At 46.5% G+C, this 14349-nt stretch overlaps 1 protein-coding gene across 1 annotated transcript in view; it reads right to left on the bottom strand.

Moving 5' to 3' along the window:
• The window catches only part of COL6A3 (collagen type VI alpha 3 chain), a 98633-nt gene extending 91758 nt beyond the window's left edge, over positions 1-6875 (bottom strand). Inside the window, 1 exon segment of the mRNA XM_014589125.2 lies at positions 6356-6875. The gene's annotated coding sequence lies outside the window, so the exon portion shown is untranslated.
• Between the last annotated feature and the right edge of the window lie 7474 nt (positions 6876-14349).

Below are 14349 nucleotides of genomic sequence, written 5' to 3'. Positions count from 1 at the left end.
CTGAGCCCCCTTGTCCCCTAGGGGCACGCTGGCAGCCTGAGCCCCCTTGTCACCTATGGGCACGCTGGCAGCCTGAGCCCCCTTGTCTCCTACGAGCATGCTGGCAGCCTGAGCCGCTGCCTGGAGATGCCGGCTCTTCCTGGCAGATCTGATAAAGCAGTAGTCTGCTGCTCCTGTGGCAGCACAGCCATGCAGAACGCGGGCTCGCAGCCCCCACCGGGCCTCCCTGTGAATGAGACAGCGGGAAAGAATGTGTGATGGGACCAGATGGTGGCACAGCAGGAAAATACAAGCTCGTGTGGGAAGGTTCCCGGTTCGTGTCCAGAGACGTCCCTGAGAATGCCGGCTGTGTGTGCCCACGACCGAAGGCGAAGCTAGGGCTGGTTCGTGACTTCCAGACCCTGTTGGGGGTGCTATCCTCTTGTCTCTTTTGCTAATGGAAGAAGTAAGCAGGTTTTTTCATAAAAGAAACGAAAGAGCATGCCGAGCACTGTCCCAGCACGGACCCAGCTCCCAGGGCTTATTGCCTTCTCACTGAACAGGCACGTTTAAGAAACGCCAGGTTCAGTGCCTGGGTATTTGGAGATGTACTTAAAAGTGTACACTTAGCATCCAAGACAATAGCCACGAATTTCCGACCTGCTGCGGTTTGAAAAGCTAGCCGCCACCGTGGGTGTACAAAGCATTCCCACCCCAAAGTCCACAGCAGCCGGCCAGGGCTGGTCTCTGCTCACGCTGATAATAAACACTACGGGGAATGGCTCGGTCTTGACGTGAAGGATCTAGAGTGTGCATTAGAAAGCGCTTCAAAAGAAATCGCACAAAGCCGTTTCATTCCAACCCAGGGACACAAGATGCTCTGGCCCCAGATTGGCGCTCTGGCTTCTCCCTTCTCTTCCTTTCTTGGCGATGGGCTTTGGTGCCGCCGACCTGCCTGAACCCTGTGCCATCGCAGACTTGCTAAAGCGAGGACATCGTGGCTAGAACGCCCTCACAGTGTAAGGAACAGCTGCTCTTTGGGTTTGTCTCCTAGGCTGGTTGATAATCAAGTATAAACAGGAAAAGAACACTTTACAGCGCCGTCTGGTGAGCATCGCCATCCTGGGTGGGTGACGAGGTAGAAGGTCCCCTCGCTCACTGCCTACTGCCTACTGCCCACTGCCGGTGTGCAGGCAGCCTCTCCAGCCTCACTTTTCTTGTGCGTAAAATCTGGCAGAGAGACCAGCAGTTGGCATAATGGCTATGTCACTGGACTCCTATTTAGTCGACCACAGTTCGAGGCCCAGACCCGGTGGCTTAAACTCAAGCCGGGTATGTGTGCGTGCGTGCCCAAGATCTGGAGAGGAGAATGGAGGAGAAGGGATTGTGGCATGGCCATCCCCCCTGGGGAGGGGGTGGTGATTTCTCGCTGCTTTCTGTCTCGTCTTTCTGGCCAGCACATGCGACTCCCCCCCACACCCCACCCCCCTCCGTCAGGGTTTTTGCACCCGCACCAGAAACAGCGCCGCCTGGTGGGCATCCGCAGGCAGCAGGACTGGCTCGCGGGGCATGGGCTGCTGAAACGGCTGGAGCGGATTCCAGAAGGGAAAAGCCAGTTTCCTGGAACGGTTTCCCTTGAGGCCTGAGTCATCACCAGCTGCTGTTCAGTTTTTAATTTTGAAATTAAACCGACCCTTGGGCTTTTCCTTCCAGAGGCAATTCCCAGCGCTCTGCAGCCGTGAAAATGAAATCCACAGTGCCCTCGGGGGCGGGTCTTAGGGAGCTAGCCCCTTTGTGTCCTTCCCGGGACACCCTGGCCTCATGTCCCTGTGTGCCATGGGCCTACCTCAGGGGAGCGGAGGACCGTGCTGTGCTGTTTGCAGCCAGCCCCTATGAGACCTGGCCTCGTGTCCTGTGTGCCATGGGCCCATCTCAGGGGAGCGGAGGACCACGCTGTGCTGTTTGCAGCCAGCCCCGACAAGACTCAAGTTTGCCTTTGAGAGAGGCTTTGGCAAACCATTTCATGTTTGCTTTATTTTTCTCCTCTTTTTTCTTTCCAGATTTTTTTAAGCAACAGTTCTTCTTCTGCTAAGTCAACTTGGAAGATGCCTCCAAAGAAGACAGGTAAATGGGAAGACTGTGCACACGACCCTCTAAGGTGTGCTGTTAACGGCCCGGCCCTTTGGAACGCAGAGCCCTGGCAGGGACCTGTGGGAACACGAGACTCCTGCCAGCACCCGCAGAACGCCCCTGTGCTGATCCACTGGCACCATGGCCGTGCCATGGAGCGCTCCCCTCTGAGGCCACTTCCCATCTGCGGCGTAAGGGACGAGGGTCCACCAGGGCGACAACGCCACCGTAAGAGGGCCATGTGCTGGTCATTTGGCTCCGCAGCCTCCGAGCTCAATGCCGAGCACGTGGCCCTACTCCCATAGGCGAACAGGAGCCTGTGGTCCGGCTGGCTCAGGGTTCTTCGCTCCCAGCTAGAATTCTGGAGTCAGGGCCCTACCTGTGATCCCAGCCAATAGCGCCAGTCTGAGAGCTAAGGCCGTGTTTTTAACTCGCAATTGTTTATTCCTAATCATAGTTTGTGTGAGTTTTTTGAGACTATGTCAGAGAAAACTAGCAAAGGGCAGGTAATGGAAAGTGTGGAAGTTACTGGATCCATCACTTTTACCATCCCTTTCAGTTCTGAGCCGCGTGAATGTGCAGACCTGCTTTGGTTCCCAAGCACTCAACTACTCATTTGAACTTTTGTGATTAACTGTGGCAGGAGGCAGATGGTGGCAGAGCAGCAAAACGTGACCACACTGCTCACATCCTGAGACTTCCTGTGGGTGCTAGGCCCATGCCTGCCCACTCTCCAGGGCTGTGAGGCTGGGCGTGGACGGGGCACCAGGACCCTGTGTGCATGCTGTCTCCCTCTCTCTCTGTCTTTCTCACTCACTCAAGGAAGAAATAAAATCTCTTACAAAATAAAATCTCTTATTCTCTTAACACCTTTGAGATGCAATTGTTTTAAAGCACAGAATTGCCTCATCTTGGCATACTCACAGGTAAACCCAGAAGGAATATAAACCTCTAGTGAATGTCCACCTCACATACGCACGGACACATTCATAATGATGATGATGTGTTAAGAGGGTCTGTAGGCTGGCCCTAAAGTTGCCCACAAACCCCGCTGAGACGGACATCAGCTGACCAGAAGGGAATCCGAAGCCCCACCCTGGGACTCCAGCTAAGACGGACACACCGCCCTCTAGAGGAAAGAAAGCCAAACTGCATTTTCAAAAAGGGCTGTACGGAGATGAATAGCTAACTCGAATTCCATCTTTCCCAAAATAGATCTGTGCCACTAGAATGTATTAGAAACCATACTTTAGAAAAATAACATAGGAATTTTTAAAGAAAATCCCTCTCTAATACATCCCTCAGGGTAAGACTCACTGCTGTGGTTGATGGGGGCAGGCGGCCTTTATTCTAAAAGAGTGCGATTTTCTCCCAGAATGTTTACGGAAAATGGAGAAACTATATCTAGACGCAGGGAAGTGGAGAGAGCGGTCTTTGTCGACATCTCAGCCGTCTGCATAAGCAGGGACCTTTAAGCTCTCCTGCTGTAAAATCTGAATCATTCGGGGCCTTCACCTCCTTAGCTAGAGCTCTGACGAGGAGCTCTCACGGCCAGCGCTCCTGAGCTTGGCGGTGTGTGTTTGCCGCCTGCCCAGCCAGGCTCCATGCCGTTAGCTCCTGCAGGACCGAGTGGGAGAGCTGCCTGGTACACGGCGTCCTGGACTGGCCTGAAATTGCCTGATTCTTCCCCAGGAGATCCAGTTTTCAGCTTCCTCCAAAAAGAACAGTGACCCAAACTAATTTTCATATAAAAATGTTTGCTACAGTTGCTAGCAATGCCTGCAAGAAAGGCTCATGCAACAATCTGTGAGTTGCCAGTGAGCTTTAACTCTTAAACGTGGAATTTCACATGGAGGTGGGTGGTGACACAGCCCGTGGTGGAGACTACACCTTATCCAGCTGTCTACACCCTCTGGGAGAGGAAACACATGAAGCGTCCATGGCAAAAACGCTCCCCACTTTCCGAGAGGAAGGAGGTCTTATTTCAAGCTGGCTCTAAGCACCAGCGTCTGGAGGAGCCACACCCAAAGCTAAGTCAGATGTGAAGCCTCCCCGAGCTCAGACTGAGTCAGTACACACTTGAGTGTGGGGCTTCTTCCCACCCTGTCATCACTGGATGGCAGGCTCCAGGTTACATAGCCAAAGGTGTGACTGCCAGTGAGGCGCTGTGAGCCCCAAATCCTTCAGGAAGAAAGCGGGTGCAGAAGTGAAGACGATTCGTGTTCATAGAGTCGTTTAGCTCCCCTCAAGAAAGTCATCAGGACCCCAGGTGTGGAATTTGCCATATAACCCATCACCTGAGGGCCACAAGGGCTGATGTTCTAGAGGCTTCTTCGGTCACCTCCCAAGAAGGTGCCATGGCCACAGCCTCCAATACCCAGATAGGAAAAAAGGCAGGGGGCCCCTCCCACCACCCCATAATGTTCCTTCTCCATTCTCTTCTCCCCGCAGCGGCTGTGTCCTGGGTTCTCACTGCCGTCAGTGAGGAAGAGAGACCTCCTGGTGAGGAAAACCCTCCTCTGAATGCAGCCTCCAAACACGTGGCCATTCCTCCGCTGGAGTTCCCTCCACCTTCTGCCTTCACTCCCGGCAAGACGCCCGTGCGGGCTGAAGCAGAATTCAGCTCCTGTCCCTCTGGGTCCTGCTCCCCTAGAGGCTGGACGGGCAAGGACAGCTGCTCTGGCCTGGATCCACAGCAGAGCTGCAACTCCCTCCCAGAGCACGCACCTTCTTTCTCCACAAGCAAGCAGATCTCTACAGAACCGACACCAATCTTTCAAATGCCCCAGGACTCTGAATAGACTGAGGCAGGAGGGAACTCTCTTTGGGGACCAAATGGAACAGTGCGTTCTAAATCTAGGTGGCCTCCAGGGCTGGCCATCTGCCGTGCTGCCTCCTGCACTGGGAAGGACCCACTGCCATCTCAGCCGCCCCACCTGTGGGCTCGACAAGTGAGGAAGCACCATGGAGCTTCTGACTCCTCACCCTACAACCAGCGATGTCTCCACCAGCAGTTTCCCAGGTCGAAGTCTAAGTCTCTTTCCCACTCTGCCGAGCCCAGAGAAGAACTCGGAGTTCCGACAGTGCCGTCAAGCACCAAGCAACTGTTTTGCAATATGATTTTGGTTAGGGCAGTGTAACTTTGTGTTAGGCCACGTCTGTTGGTTTTTCGCAGTATTAGGAATAGCTCCCCTGGGAAGTTGGGGATCCCAGGCCGAGCTGGGGGATCCATGTGAGCTCTGAGCTCTCTTGCAGCTCTAAGACCCTGTGGTTCCTGTATGGAAAGACCCGTGTGTAGGGAGGGAGCCACCTATACACAGTATAGGTGCCTCAGCATCCCCCGGCACGCAGGACCCTCTCCTGGGCTCGGAGAAGTCTGTTCTGGGGGTCCAGACCATCCTCTCAATGTGCCCCTGAGGCTCACTGAGAAACACCTACTTCCCTTCGACCACCCCAGGACTCCACTCTATCTCAGCTGATTTTCTGTCCTGGTAGACACTGAAACAGGCCCCCAAGCAGGTTGGCAATTATCAGTGACCACTTTGCACCCTGGGCAAGAAAGGACCCGAGCCCCACCCTCGTCTTCCAGGCTCAGCCCCAGCCTCGCATCTGGGCACCATGGACCCGCCCTGCAGCCAGGAGTCTTCCTTATCCGCATGGCATGTGCCCAAACGCCAGATTCCTTTTCCTCTTCTAATCCCTGCAGCTCCTTCCAGCAGCCCCAAAGGACAAAGCCCAGCAGTGACCTTGGGTTGCTGAAAGGATGAAACCCTGGTGGGAGCCAGGAACTCCTGACTTGGCCCTGCACCTGGGCACCAGGTCACCCATCTCATGAATGTGACAAATGTGCCCACCACTCCTTTCTTGTTGTGGCTCAGGACAGAAGGTCACTGGCTACACTCTGACCTGCGTGTCCCCCTGCAGTCCGCAGCACGGATGCTCCTGCAAACGAAGATCTGAGCTGGCTGTGGATGGAGGAGAGCCTCTCATAAAACGTAAGCAAAGAGCAGGGTCGGGAGCCGAGGGCCACAGGGACAGCCGCAGGGCACCACCTAGACTGGCCATGCTCTTGGGCAACCATAATCCTGACTGAATTAGGAAAGCTGGTAGCTACAAGGGGAGAAAGGAAAACCAGCAGAATCTTCCAGAGACCTGCAACATGGACAGAAAACTGACAGGCCATCTTGGTCAGGTCTACAGCGTGTCCTCCTTGCCCGAACTTGAGAAAACGGGAAATGGCACTCACCCTGAGCAGACCTGAAGGCGTGCGTGTCCCTGGGCTCGTAGACTCAGTTAGGTCTGAGTCAGAGGCATCTTCCCCACTCGCTTTGCCTCTGTGCAGCCCTTTCCACCCAGCTAGAGGGAAGCAGCGGCTGGGAGGGAACCTCCTCGTACAGTCCTTGCAGGAGGCTGGAGCTCAGGAAAACGACTGGCCTTCGGTGGAAGCCCGAGCTCAGACTGGACGGAGGAATACAGTCAGGGCTTCCTCCAGCTCCTCCTCCTCCTGCCTCCGATCCCTCCTCTCCCCTCCTGGCGCAGGACTGGCCCGAACTGTAAATGAAAACCAGACTCCTGTGCTCTGTGGCTTCTGGCCCAATTGCTGCTGATGTCACCTCTGAACGCTGTCTTCGCCCCACAAGCATTCAGCTGGACTCCTACAAACCCAGCTCAAAAAATATCCACACTTGTACCCATCACCTTTGGGCTGGGCCCCTAGTGGTAAAAAGAATACATTTTGGAATTTCTTCTTGAGTATCCATGGTTTTCCTGCTGTTTTCCAACACCCTCTGCAAGGAAAACAGGAAATGCAATACCCCCCTCCCACCCTCACCACACCCACCCATTTCTTCTTGAGCCTTCTCATAAACTCCCCCTTTCAAATATAAAAAGCAGCAATTAAAATCGTCTGGGCCTTCCACTAACCAGATTTGTTGCCAGTGAAAAGACAAAATAAAAGGAAACTACACTTTTTTTAACTTCTGTGAATATTGATTCCGATTTGTGAGGCTGATTGTCCCATTCGAGGACATGCAAAGAGAACGAGAAGGAATATCTTTCTCAGCATTTTGAGGAAATTCTTCAAATCTCGTAATTCTGCAAAGCTTTGAGCATTCCAAAGCACTTTAAATAGATTATCTCTTTATCGCAAACATTAGCACCTTTAATCCTTTTACAGGAAATGTATGCCACTTTGCCATAGGTGAAGCTGCGGTCCCATTTCCAGATGACAAAAGTGACGTTCGGAGTAGGTAAATGACATCATCGTTGTCCCACTGTTAGGACAGGCACTCAGATGAGAATCCCAGCCTTGGGCACCACAAACTTCTCTCTGCCCTCCTACACATGGCCTAGAAGAAACGCCAGTTAGTGCAAAACATCCAGGTAGTTGAAGACTGTTTTTGCCCCTGAGTCCCTTCCAAAGCCAACTCTGAAGAGTGAAGAATCATTCATTCCTCTCCCTGGAGTATCTCCTCTGGGTTTAGAGAAGAGGACACAGCACATGGGAGAGAGCCCTGCCCCGCTCTGCAGCTCCAGGCCCCCGTATTTGCCCGTGAAGGGTCCCCGCCATCTCTTGCACCCAGGGACTCACTTGCAGAACGTCGGAGTAGGGAACAGGGATGAAGACCCGCATGTGGGACTCCTCTGCCCACCAACCGCAGATGAAGAAGGACTGAGCATGTGTTCTGGGAAGGACCGCACTGCTCACATGACCTGTGTGAAGGGCACGTTCCCCTGCAGGGGGAGTAGGTCCTCCCACCCAGGTCCTCTCCCTGCAGTGTAGGTACAGAGTTGGGCCCCCAGGAGTACTGGGACACTGATCCCACTTTCGCAGTTCGAGTCTCCAACCTGAGCACCAGGCAGAATGATTTTTGCAAGACGCGCCTCCAGCAGATAAGATGCCCTCGGATACCACCTTGTGTTGCAACCAGCTCAGCTCGCCAAGGTGAATTAAACAAGCACGTTGTATGTGTTCTTGTTTTTGTGGCCCTCTTTTTTTAAATTTACATTTAATCACATATAACTTTACATATACCTTTACAGTGTGCATTGCTTTTTCCAGCACGAATACCATGCGTATCCGTCAAGACAACATTACTATATGCGTCAACGTCAGCAAACAGCTTTTCTTTTTGTCAGTTAAACATACTTTTTTATTCTTCCCTTTTCCCCTCCCTCCCTCCATTGCCTACCCCCATATCATCCCTGTCCTTACTGTCTCTTGCATCTGTGGGTGCCTTCCCTGCTTCTATACCTCCTAAACTTTCCATTTCTGCATTAGAGCGCAGACATTCGGTAAATACAGCGCACGGACACACAAAGTCTGTCTTTCATAGTCTAGCTTGCTTCACTTAGCATGAAGTCTTCCATATCCGTCCACTTGGCATCAAATGTCAGAATTTCTTTCTTTCTTTTTTTACATTTTTTTCAATCCAATCATCTATTTTGGACATTTGGAGTGATGCCATGTCCTAGTGATTGTAAATAATGCTGCAGTAAACATGGCTGTACAAGTGTTTTTCTGACTGAGAATTTTTCTATCCTTTGGGTAAATACGTAAGAGTGGAATTAGTGAGTTGTATGTAAGTTCCATTTGTAGGTTTCCGAGGAATCTCCAGGTCATTCTCCAAAGTGGTCGTACTAATGTACATTCCCACCAACAATGTAAGAGAGTTCCCTTTTCACCACAGCCTTGCCTGCACTTATCATTGTTATTTTTTTTTAATTTTAGCCATTCTGACTGGGGGTTAAGTGGGACCTCATTGCGGTTTTGATTTGCGTTTCCCTTATGATAAGAGATGTTGAGCATGTTTTCACATGCTTTTTCCCCATTCATATGTCTTCGTCAGAGTTTATTGTTCAGCCCATTTTTCCATCTTTTAATAGGATTGATCATTTTCGTATGTGTGAGTAAGCTGCTTGAGTTTCCTGTATATTCAGGTTTTCAGTCCCTTACCTGAGGTATAATTTGCAAATATATTCTCCCACTCTGAGGGTTGTCTTCTCATTCTACTTATTGTTTCTTCTGCTGTGCAGAAGCTTCTCAGCCTAATATAGTCCCATTGGTCTATATTTGTTTCTATCACCTGAGTTTTGAAGATCTTCTTTAAGAAGTCCTTGCCTACTTCCAGGTCTTCAAGAATTTTTCCTGTGTTTTCCACCAGTATTTTTTATAGTTTGAGGTTTCATGTTTAAATCCCCAACCCATTTTGCATTTATTTTTGTTAGTGGTAAGAGATGATGATCTAGTTTCATTCTTCTGCAAGCGGATATTCAGTTCTCTGAAGAGATTTTCTTTTCCCACTGGATTGTTTAGTGTCCTTTGTCAAGGATCAGTTGGCTGTGTGTTTTGGGGTTATTTGGGGGTTCTCAATTCTGTTACATTGGTCTACCTGTCTGTTTTTGTGCCAATGCCATACTGTTTTAATTATCACAGTTTTGTAATAGGTTTTGAAGTTGGGGAGTGAGATGCCTCCTACTTTATTTCCCTTCCATGGAAGTGCTTCAGTGATACAGGCCTTTCATACTTCCAGACAAATCTTATGGTTGTTTTCTCTATTTCTGTGAGAAATATTTCTGGTAGTTTGATTGTGATTACATTGAATTTGTAGATTAATTTAGGTAGGGTTGACATCTTGATTATATTAATTCTTCCAGTCCAGGAACATGGGACATTTTTCCACTTTTTGGTATCATTTTTAATTTCTTTTTCAAATGTTTTACAGTTTTCCTTGTGGAGATCTTTGCTATCTTTGGTAAGGTTTATTCCTAGATATCTTATTGCTTTTGTAGCTATTGTAAATGGGATTTCTTTCTGCAGTTCTGTTTGTCTATTGTTTGTGTATAAAAATGCTATAGATTTTTGTGGATTCTTTTGGATTTTCTATGTATAGCATCATATCATCTGCAAATAGAGATGATTTCACTTCTTTTTTTCCCATTCGGATGCCTTTTATTTGACCCTCCTGTCTAATTGCACTGGCTAGAACTTCCAGTAGTATGTTAAAAAGGAGTGGAGAAAGTGGGCAACTTTGTCTTGTTCCAGTTTTTAGTGGGAAGGCTTTCAGCTTTTCCCTACTCAGTATGATTTTAGCTATGGGTTTTTCATAGATGGCTTTTATCATGTTGAGGAATGCCCCATCTATGCCAAGCTTGCTGACAGTCTTAATCATGAAGGTGTGTTATATTTTATCAAATACTTTTTCTGCATCAATTGATATGATCATATGGTCTTTATCTTTCCTTTTGTTAATGTGATGTATTGCATTTATTGTTTTGCATGTATTGAACCATCCTCGCATCCATGGAATAAATCCTAGTTGGATGTAGTATATAATCTTTTTAATATGTTGTTGAATACAATTTGCTAATATATTGTTGAGAATTTTTGCATCCATATTCATCAGGGATATGGGTCTGAAATTTTCTTTTTGGGTCATATCCTTACTGGTTTTGGAATTAAGATGATAAAGGCTTCATAGAATGAATTCAGAAGGGTTCTTTTTTTTTTTTTTTTTTGGCTTTTTAGAAATAGTTTAAGGAGAACTGGGATTAGATCTTCTTTAAAAGTTTTGTGGAATTCAGTAAAGCCAACGAGGCCTGGGCTCTTCCTTGTCAGGAGACTATTTATTACAGATTCAATCTCATTGCCTGTTATGAATCTATTCAGACTTTCTATTTCTTCCAGTTCAATCTCTAAGTTATCCATGTTCAGAAATGTGTCTGTCTTATCTAGGTTTTCTTGTTTGTTGGCATATAGTCGCTCATAGTACTCTCTGATGACATTTTGTATTTCTGTTATATCCATTGTAATGATGCCTGTTTCTTCGCTGATTTGATTTATATGGCTCCTTTCTCTGTTCTTCTTGATTAATCTAGCTAACAGTGTGTTGATTTTGTTTAGCTTCTAGGAGAACAAAAAACAACTGAGAAAATGGCTAACAAAATGACAAGGATAAATCCACAAATATTGATAATAACATTGAATATTAACGAATTAAATTCCCCTATTAAAAGACACAGACTGGCTGAATGGATAGAAAAGCAGAAGCCATCTACATGCTGCTTACAAGAGTCACCTCTTGTAAGCAGTTTTTGATTTTGTGTATTTTCTCTATAGTTCTTTTATTCTCTATTTCAATTTTTCTGCTTGAATCTTTACTATTTCTTTTCTCCTGGAATTTTTTGGATTTTTGGTTGCTGTTTTTCCCATTCCCTGAGTTGTATCTTTAGGTTGTTTATTTGCCATCTTTCTGCTTTTTTCTTGTGGGCACTAATTGCTATGAACTTCCCTCTTATAACTGCTTTTACTGTGTCCCATAGGTTATAAACATTTGTTTGCTCATTATCATTGGTTTATATGAATCTTTTTTATTTCAGTCTTAATTTCTTCTGTAGTCATGAAGTCATTTAAGAGTAGGCTCTTTAGTTTCCATGTGTTTATGAATTTTCGAGGGCTCTTTCTGTAATTGATTTCAAATTTAATTCCATCATGGCCAGAAAAGTTGCTAGATATAGTTTCTATACCTTTGAATTTGTAAAGACTTGTTTTGTGCCCTATCAAGTGATCAATATTCAAAAATGTTCCACGTAGAGGTGAGAAAAATATTTATTTTGTGGCAGTTGGATAAAATACTCTATAGGTATCTGTCAAATCCATTTCATGTGTGGTATGTAGATCTTGCATCTGCTTATTTTTGTCTAGGTGATCTGTCCAGAGGAGTCAGTGAGGTGTTGAGATACCCTACAATTATTGTGTTTCAATTTATCTCTCCCTTGAGATCCAACAGTCTCTCTTTGATGTATTTAGGTGCTCCAGTGTTGGGTGCATAGATATTTACAAATGGTATATCTTCTTGGCAAACAAGACCTTTAGTACTATCTAATGCCCTTCTTTGCCTCTTCTTATATCTTTCATCTTTTTTTAAGAATTATTTTATTTTTATTTAACTTCATTTACTTGTTTATTTACTTATCTATTTTAAGTTGGCCAGAGAGGGACATAGTCTGGTGGTGAGGAGCAAGAAAGAAAGCCTCCAGGTCCAGGATTCAAACTGCAGTTGGCCATGTGGGAGTCCAACACCCTTAACCTCCATGTCAACTGCCAAGCCCACATCTTTTATGTTCAAGTCTACCTTGTTTAATACCAGCATAGCTGCTCCAGCTTTTTTTTTTTTTTTGGTTTCTATTTGCATGAAATATCTTTTTCCAGCCCTTAACTATCAGTCTATGTATGTTCTTATCAGTGAGGTGACTCTTGTAAGCTGCATATAGATGGTTTCTGCTTTTATATCCATTCAGCCAGTCTGTCTTTTTATTTTTATTTTTCTATTTTTAAGAGAGATTTAGGGTGCATGCGCTCACCAGACAGAGAGAGACAGGGAGATAGAAAGTGAGAAATCACCCCCCAGGGGGGATGGCCACGCCACAATCCCTTCTCCTCCATTCTCCTCTTGGGATCTTGGGCACGCACACACACGCGCCCAGCGTGAGTTTAAGCCACCGGGTCCGGGACTCGAACCGTGGTCAATTTTGTGAGAGTCCAGTGGCATAGCCATTACGCTAACTGCTGATTCCTAGTCTGTGTCTTTTAATGGAGGATTTAATCCATTAACATTCAATGTTATTATCAACATTTGTGGATTTATCCCTGTCATTTTGTTAGCCATTTTCTCAGTTGTTTTTTGTTCTCCTATTTCTCTTTGTCTCTCTTTAGTTATCCTGATACAACACTCTCATCCATACTTCCTGTAGAGCTGGTCTATTATTGGTGAATTCTTCCAGTTTTTGTTTATCTGAGAATACTTTTGCTTGTTCTTCCTATTTGAAGGATAATCTTGCTGTATATAGCATTCTTGGTAGAAATTGTTTTTCTTTTAATGCTTTGAATATGTCTTCCTACTCCTTCCTTGCCTGCATTGTTTCAGTTGAAAGATCTGATGTTAGCCTAATGGGTAACCTTTATAAGTAACTTGATAAATCTCCCTTGCCAATTTTAGAATATTGTCTTCGTCTTTAATTTTAACCAATCTGGCTATGATGTGCTGGGTGAAGGATCTTTTTGTGTTGATTCTATTGGGAACCCTTTTTAATTTTTGAGTCTAAATTTCTCCATGTTTCTCTATATTTGGAAAATTTTCAAATAATATTTCATGAAAGAGGTTTTCCATGCCTTTAGCAGATTCTTCTCCTTCTGGAATACCCATTTTATGGATATTTGGGCATTTCATAGTGTCTAGAATTTCCCATGTTGTCCTCATTTTATTTTGGTTGTTTTTCCTTTCTTTTTGGTGATTTGGTCTATGTTGGAGACTTTGCCTTTGAAGTCAGAAATTCTTTCTTTTGCATGGTCCAATCTGCTGTTAATGTTTTCCAGGGAGATTTTAATTTCTTGTATTGTACTCTTCATTTCCAGAAGTTCTGTTTGATTCTTTTTCAGGGCATCTATTTCTTTATGAAATTCTTCTTTCATGTCCTGAAATGATTTTCTAATTTCCTGGAACTGATTGTCTGTTTTCTCTCACATATCATTGAGTTTTGTCTCTACAAATATCCATGATTCTTTTTCTGACATTTCTGTGTATTATTTTTCTGACATTTCTCTGTGCTTTTCAACTGTTGGTGAGGGGCTACTATGGTCACCTGCAGAAGAACTATTCCCTTGTTTTCTATGTTTCTTCAGGATCTGTGCTGGTTTCTAGTCATCTGATGCAGTATTCACTTTTTCTCTAGTATTGGATAGATTCTGTAGTGCTGCTAGAGGAAATTTCAGTCTTAGTTCCCAGGTGTGTTCCTGCTGGAAGTCTCTTTCTCCTAGGTCAGAGCAGTTATGGGTAACATCAGGTGCTCGACTCCTCTACCAAACATTTGGTGCCTGATGACGTAGTAGCAAGCTAAGGAGATATAATTTGGTGAAGAGGATCAAGTCATGGGTTGGTATACCAGAAGTTCCAAAGTTCCTTCCGGGCCCAAGCACAGACTCTTCCTGAAACCTGTTCAGACCAGGCTCAAGACTCCCAGTGGGCAGAAAGGGCAAGGCCAGGCTGCTGGAATTATGGGCAACAGAGTCCAAAAGTTTCCAAGTTGTTCCCAGGCCTAGAGCATGGACTTACCCTAAAGCCTGCCCAGAATGGCTCACAACACCTGGCGGGCAGGCAGAACGAGGCCAGGCCACAGAAACACTGGGCAGCACAGTCCAAAAAGTTTCAGAGCTGTTCCCAGGCCCCAAGAATGGGTTCACCC

This window comes from Tupaia chinensis, unplaced genomic scaffold (assembly GCF_000334495.1).
Source record: "Tupaia chinensis unplaced genomic scaffold, TupChi_1.0 Scaffold000332_1, whole genome shotgun sequence".
In the NCBI taxonomy this organism is placed as follows: Eukaryota; Metazoa; Chordata; class Mammalia; order Scandentia; family Tupaiidae; genus Tupaia; species Tupaia belangeri.
Note: the sequence above shows the minus strand (reverse complement) of the source record. Positions and strands in the feature narration are given on the sequence as shown.